Raw genomic sequence first — 7,971 nt, 5'->3', positions numbered from 1 at the left:
CGAGTACTAGCACTGCCAGATCTTCAACATCCATTTGAGATTGAGACAGATGCCAATGATTATGCCATGGGAGCAGTGTTGACGCAACACGGTAAACCCATATGATATCATTCTGAGACATTTACTTCTACAGTAGTTAATTATCCCACATATGATAAAGAATTTTATGCATTAGTACAAAGTGTGAAAAAGTGGAAACATTACCTAATGGGTAAAGAAACAATCGTACATACAGATCATCAACCACTTCAATATTTTCACTCACAAACTAAATTGCAGCAATCAAGAAATTATAGGTGGATGGGTTTTCTACACCAATTTCATCTTGTCATCAGATATAAGAAGGGCATACATAATAAGGTTGCAGACATGTTATCAAGACCAATCATAAATGCATCTACTATACTTAAGCATAACTCAGTAATGCATGAAGGTAACATTGAACAATATGCTCAAGATGTAGATTTTAAAGATGTATATGCAACTTTAATTCATGGCAAGCAAGTAGAAGAATTGTATTATTATGTAAAGGACCAACTCTTATATAATTTGGGAAAGTTATGCATTCCAAAAACTGAAAGAGTTAACAGAATTCAAGAAGCACGTACTTCTCTTATATCAGGTCATTTTGGTGTAAGTAAAACAATTGTACAATTGCACAATTGCAAAGGTTCTATTAATCACAAAGAATTTATGAGATAGCTTCTAGATATATCAAATAGTGTACTATATGTGCTAAAAGAAAACCAAGTAATAGAAAATTAGTGTTGTACACTCCACTTCCAATTCCTTCTCATCGTTGGGAAAGTGTTTCCATGGATTTTGTTGGGGGATTGCCAAAATCTAGGAAAGGACATGATTATTTGTATGTTGTTGTGGATTGGTTCAGTAAAATGTGTATTTGATACCTTGTAACAAGTAGGTTATAGCCGAAGAAACAAAAAAGATGTTCTTTCAAAATGTATGGGTTCATTTTGGGTTACCCACTTCTGTTATATTTGATCAAGATTCTCAATTTACTGGGAAGTTTTTGTCAAATCTATGGGAGTTGATGGACACCAAGTTGAAGAAGAGCACAACATTTCATCCACAAATAGATGGTCAGACAAAAGTGGTCAACAGGATAGTGATCCAATTGCTTAGAGGCTATTGCAACAAGCATCCCAATCTTTGGGATGAGCATTTGTGTTATGTGCAGCGTGCTTACAACCATGCCAAGCACTCTTCTACTGAGAGATATCCTTTTGAGACTTGTTTTGGTTTTATACCAAAGTCTCCCTTGGATTTTGTCTTTGGTAAAGACATAACAGTTTATGGACACAATGATGTGGACAAAACAACCAAGTTCGTTGAACAAAACCAAGAAATTCAGCAGGAAGTATAGGAACAACTGGAAAAAACTCAAGCCAAGTATAAGGCAAGACATCACAAGCATCAAGTTGAGCATAGTTTTCAAGTTGGTGATCAATTCTGGCTATACATTAGCAAAGATATAATGCAAAGTGAAGGTAAGAAGCTAAAACCAATAAGGTATGGACCTTTCAAGATACTTGATAAAATTGGTGCAAATGCTTTTTGCCTTGATTTTCAAGCTTATATGCAGATCTATTCAGTCATTAATGCAGAAAAATTGAGATTGTATGAACCATCAATGATTGAAGATCCTGAAGAGAAAAGTCAGTTGCCTTCTATTGAGAATCTGTTGCCTGAGTATCTCAATGAGTTACAGGAAGACACAATTTTCGAAAGGAAGGTGAGAACTACATGTCGAGGGGATGTTGAGTACCTGAGAGTAGGGCTCAAAGGTTCAAATCCAAGCAAAGCATAACGGATAGAAGTTAAACAAGTGAGGGAGCTATATCCTCACATGATAGATGCCTAAAAGCCAACTTTTGGTGGTCCAAAAGCTTTTCAATGGGAAGGCATGATCCAAAATGGATCCTAAACCCTCTAAGTCTAAGTCTTTAAAACTATCAGAAAACCCTATCGAAGAGGAAAACACTAAAGAATTGGTAGAAACAAAGTAAATCAAAGGTTGAAGTATCACTGAACCAGAACCGTCAAATCGAACTGATCAACGGTCCAGATCAAATCGATGGATCACATCGGAGGGATCAGCGATATCGTAGTTGGCGGAGTGTACCGGAGGTGGCCCTATGGAAGTTATGATTGCGATCTAGCGATACAACATGGACCATTGATTGAGCACACAGATAAATGGCTGAGATTACATTATCACGTTGCAAGATTTCCAAACGGTGAACTTACTCACGGCCTGAAGGCCATGAGATATGCGATTGCAATATATCACAATGCAATATCGCATTGCAACAATACAAATGGATGAACACCCATGGCCGATGCGACTTGCGATTACGATCAAGGTGGACCCGATAGCGTTTATAAATGTGGCTATATAAATTTTGAGTTTCGATATAAAAGTGTTGTCGAGCTTTTCCTGTGTATTAGCACATCTCCATTATAAAACCTAAGTACAAAAGGAAATGCCTCAAAGCGATAAAGCCAAACCAAAAATATTTATAGATGCACCTTTATGTCATTTGAGTTCTGTGGTAAGCGATATTTTGGGTGGACCTCACGCAGTAAGTGGTATTGGGCAGGCTCCGCCCGATTCCATACATCGACCAACATGTAGCATTCCACAAGAGAGAGAAAACCGCCTTTTCGGGTGGGTAATCTTGGTGCAAATGGGCCACATGAAATGGTTTTCAGCCTGTTATCACAAAACCAGTACTGAGGGCTGCAACTAAGCATGGTCTCATGTAACTATTTCAACCTATCTTTAGACCAAAGATTAGCCTCTTTGATCAGAGAGGGCTCTCTCAAAACTCTTGATAAAATCCTTCACACACTAGATGGCTAACTCTTTATTTACTTATGAAAACATAACTGGTTGGAAACACACCAAAAGATATCTCATTGGGCTATGGAGTCTATAATATCAAGTAGACAAGAAAAACACAGTGATCTCATAGAAATCAAGGCTCTTAGCATTACAAGTCAAACATATTCCACCACACATAGCTTGCTGTATACAGCAGTTTCGCAGCGCCAGGATTCTTTTTAGCAGTTTCGAAGCGCCACCTGTTTTAGTGATTTCGTAGCGAAAGCACTGATCTTGCATTGGCTGCGCTGCGAAATTGGGAAATGACAGATATTTAAGGGAAGCTTCTAGAAGCACTACACAGAGCTGCATATGTGGCATTGTTGCAAAACAGTGTCTATGGTTTAGTGGCCAATTTTCTTGGTAAATCAAATAAGAGCTTGTGCAGTCTTCGATAGATTATTCTTTTCTGTTGGATGATAATGATATAAGAGGGGAGTCTCATATTAAAGATTTGATGGAAATTCTGTTCTAGCAGCAACTATTGCATGGGATAATTCTCTTTTGTGGACCTTCAACAAAGGATTAGATACGCTTGAACTGACATTGCACCAGGTATCTGCTGAAATGAGAACATCTGGAAACATGCTTCATTTGACCATGATAAACAAGAATAATGTTCCAGATGAGCATTCCTGGGATGCCACTGTGCATAAGGCCTTAGAACTGATAAGTTTGAACAGTGCTGAAGGCTGGAAAAATTCTCCAAAGCTTATTCGTAGCATTCCTTTTCTTGATTGGAGCAGCCTTTCTAAGGTTGTTTTAGCTAGGAGGTCAAAGCTTGAAATAGATGGAAACATTGATCCTTTTGAGTTGATATCTTCTCTCCAGGAAAATGATCAAAATGCGTATCAATTCTGTTTTCAGCTTCCCAAACTATCGGCTTTTATTGGAAGCATGCCAGAGAAACTATTTTATAGGAATGACAGCCTTGTTTCAAGTGAAGCAGTTGCTGGAACCCGTGCTCGAGGACATAATAGCATGGAGGATTTACAGATTGGACTAGATTTTCTCTACAGCTCTAAAGATCACCGTGAATTTGAAATAGTTAAAGAGAATATCAAGGAGAAGATGGAGACAATTTGCAAATATGTTAATGTGGAGTCTGAGAAAAGCCTTATAAAGCAGGCAAAGGTGCAGCATCTATATGCCCGTTTGATAGGTGAATTGAAAGATGAAGCTGGTGAATTTTCTCTTTTGTCGTTACTTCATCCAACCCCAGCAGTTTGTGGGCATCTACAAGAGGCTGCAAGTAATTTTATCAGCCATAATGAGATATTTGATCGAGGAATGTATGCTGGACCTGTGGGAAGGTTTGGAGGCTAGGAAGCTGAATTTGCTGTGGGAATCAGATCAGCAATGATGCATCTGTCAAGTTATGGAATTAGACAAGTCGGGTTGGAAGTAGCAGCAGGAGTGAAGGTCCTTTAAGTTTCAGTATCAACAACTTCTAAACAAAATTCTAATAGTCAACAAATAATCGATCATTTATCTCCGTAGGTGCCTTCTATAACTTGGTCTGACACATCAAAAGTTTCAAATGCGAAATCTGCTGTTGGAATTTTTCAGGTTCCCACCGAAACATTGAATGTAGACTTGTCGGTTATATCTCCAACTAAGAAGCGTGGCAGTTAGAAACAACATGAGACTCTGAAGTTGATTGAAATGCGTGGAGTGTTCCCGTCTAATCTCAAGCATTCGGTGTTGCATGTGTAGCGCTCTTGACAAAATGCCATCTGTGTCTTGCGGCACCGTCATCGGAATGGTTGCTCCTAAAGGTGGATACAGAACTTAAATATGGTTCATATGAGAATCTTGCAGCGTTTTCATCTTCACCCTTTATTGTTCACTTTGAAGATAACCAACCATTTGCAGTCGACAAGGAGCTGGTGCGCTATGATGGTGCTGGTTTCGCAGACCAGAACAAAAGACATATACATGTGGGAAGCATAAAAAAAGTGGTAGAGACTATGGTCCCAAACAAATGTTAAGCAATGGGATTAATCCAGAAAGGCAGAAATTGCAGCGCTCTGATTTGCACAGTCAGCCTAGGAATATTGCAGATAATTTCATTCAAGAAACAGAGTTTGAGAGGTTTCCTCCACTGGGGCAGAATTCACGAGGGAACAGAAGTAGACAGAAGGGCATTTCACAAATGACAAGCCGTGCAACAAGTGCATACATCCCTAATCTGTCTGCTAAACATGAAAATAATCACATTGTGGACTCCTCATCTGAAAATAGTGCCAAAGATGTTCCATTCAAATGCACTAATTACTTTACCTATGCCTGCAACTTATAAACATAGTTCATATAGTTCGATGCAGTCAAGGCCTAACACAGTTTCAAAGCAAGGGTTCCCTTCAAATGAGAAGGCAGGATTTGCTTCAGGTGAAAACAGCTCTAAGACACTGAGGCAGCTCCATGCTGAAGAAGATGATGAAGAACGTTTTCAAGCAGACTTTCAGCAAGCTGTCCGTCAAAGTCTTGTGCTGTGGAAGATGAACAAGATAAAAATGAGGAACTTTCAAATTATGACAGAAATGAAGAGGGCTCAAGAGATGGCTTGGAAAATGAATGGGATAACCAGTGAAATATTGGAAAATTGGAAAAGCTTGTTGTATCATCTGGCTAAAGCATCAGGCTTTATGTACATTAAGTTTTCTTCGATGTCACTTTATGTTCTCGAGTTTATGTATTCTAAATTTATTCTTGTTACTCTCAATAGGAGATTGTCATTTCCAAGAAGATATGGGTAATTGAGTTTCTGGGAAAGCATGTATTTGGAATTCTAAGACTTCAGACCAAAACAAATCAGAAGCTCGAGAAGATTTATGTGCAGTTGGTCTATCTGTTGGAGGTTCATGTTACAGGGAATGGGATTCTGAATCTCAGCATAGCAAAGGTGAAGCTGAAGAATGGCAACAGCAGATATACAATTTTGTAAGAAGTTTAAAGGAAGACTGTGTTTTTTTTTTTTTTAATCACACAGCAGTTTCGTAGCGCGCTACGAAACTGCTGTAGGTGATGTTTCCAATGCAAAATGAACAGTTTGACCGGGAATGTTAGAGGAGAGACACCTGTACATCAAGGCAGAATACAACTCATCTGGAGACATGGTATGGTATTTGGTAGCAGCGTTCAAAGTTATTAAAGAGTTGGGAGCATACTTCTACATTTTCGGAAAGTGCTAGGAGACAGAGACCGTTTAAATAGGAGCACATCTTGTGATCAATTAATGAGCCATCAGCGCTTTCAAGCATCCTAAGTCAGCATTCATTGCATCCGTAGCTCAGCCATATCAGATTAATTGAAGGAGGACAGCTGTCAAAGCATTCAAGAAAGCATCAAGCCTGCGAGGAGAATGAAATTAGTATTTTATTTTGATTAGGATAGTGTGTAATTATAGTTCAGCATATTTGTAATTAATGCATTAGTGAGTAGCATGTAGGAATAATTAATAGCCACCTTCGAGGCTCCCCTCATGCTGGAGGAGGATGCTTGAGGTGTTTTAGTTTGCTTGCCTATATATGGGCCAAGGTTAGATGTAGAAAGGGTGGGACTGTTAATACAAAAACAGAGTTTTTCAGAGCTTATGTAAAGACTGTTACAGTAATGGCAAACAGGGTTTTTTCTTCCCAAGATTCTCAATGCATCTTTTTGTTCAAATGTGATGGTGGTTTAGTTTCTTAATGTTCTTTTTACAGCCTTGTTATGGCACAATCCCTCAGAATTCATATTATATGCTCTGACTTCCTGTGTGCTTGACAAGCTGTGGGTTTTGGTGAAGCATGTTTGAACATCACTCAGAATTCATTTTTTAATGCTCTGACTTCCTGTATGTTCAGCAGGCTTTGATTTAGGTAAATTATGTTTGAACCTCTGATGATGCAAAGAGCCTTGGCTTCTATGAGATGACTGTGATTTGGTTTATTAACTGTGAGAGACTCCATAGCCCAATGAAGACCAATTTGATGTATGTCCAACCAGCTATATTTTTATAAATGTGTGAAGAGTTAGCCCTCTGTTGTTGTGATTAATTTTCTATCAAAAGCCTGTGAGAGAGCCCTCTCTGATTAGGAAGGCTAATTCCTAGTCTAAAGTCTGGTCTGAAACAGTTACATGAAGCCTTGCTTGGTTGCAGCCCCTAGTACTGGTTTTGTGATAACACAGCCGTTGGATTGGAAGGTCATAAATCAATTGTGGGCTTATGACAGTGATATAACATGGACCCGATAGGATTATAGGTCAAATACAATATCTTTCGAGTTTCGGGCTTTGGTCTCTTGGTCGGATTTTCCATTATTTTTAGTGTATTTCCATTTTTGAATGAGAAATGTATTCTTGAGGATTTCACCCACACCAATGGTCCTTTCCATTACAATCAAGTGGCCACCATACCTTCAGCGTTTTACAATTATTGTTTAATGCTCAAAAGGGATATGAACGAATAGGGGTCGAGAGCTATAAAGCCCGATAAAGGAATGCAAACCGATAGCACCGATAGGCTTAAAAGTCATTCAATGGCAGAGACAAAAGGAAGCATTTTCTCAGAGACAGAGAGTCAGAGAAAACACAGCTACAAATAGTGGATCAGATTCACTAAGAGGGAGATTTTGTGTACTCTTTAAACTCAAGGTTTTCGAGTGAAATCCCTGTGTAATATCACTGTTGTTGTGTTATAGCTTTTCTTGAGCTCACAATTGTAATATTCTACTCTTAAAGAATTAATATAGAGGTCGACACTGAAAGCTGGACCAGGAGACATAGCCAGGGATTCTGGTGAAATCCTTGATTATTTGATGTGTTCATGTGTGTGTCTGTTATGTTTTCTAACTGCTCATTGTCTATATTATTCACAATATTTTTGATCCATTTCACTAAGTAATATAGGCACTCGTGCACATGAGTCTATAACACCTTCAATATTGATTTAAGATCTTGTTTCCATATCACCTTATCTCCATCAAAATCATAATTTGAATAACCAAGAAGATGGATGTCTAAAGCTTTGGAATATTTTATGATGTAAGTTTGGGTTCCTTTTAAATATTTCAGAACACTTT

At 38.5% G+C, this 7,971-nt stretch overlaps 1 pseudogene; it reads left to right on the top strand.

Annotated features, from left to right (window-relative positions):
* Positions 1-2,095: 2,095 nt before the first annotated feature.
* Positions 2,096-7,494, top strand: LOC149244259 (isochorismate synthase 2, chloroplastic-like; annotated as a pseudogene).
* Positions 7,495-7,971: the final 477 nt, after the last annotated feature.

The sequence above is a fragment of the Pinus tabuliformis genome, chromosome 8 (assembly GCF_031772625.1).
Source record: "Pinus tabuliformis cultivar Carrire ecotype Pingquan chromosome 8, CPIR1, whole genome shotgun sequence".
NCBI classification, from domain to species: Eukaryota; Viridiplantae; Streptophyta; class Pinopsida; order Pinales; family Pinaceae; genus Pinus; species Pinus tabuliformis.
The sequence above is the reverse complement of the archived record's forward strand: the minus strand, read 5'-3'. Positions and strand labels throughout refer to the sequence as shown.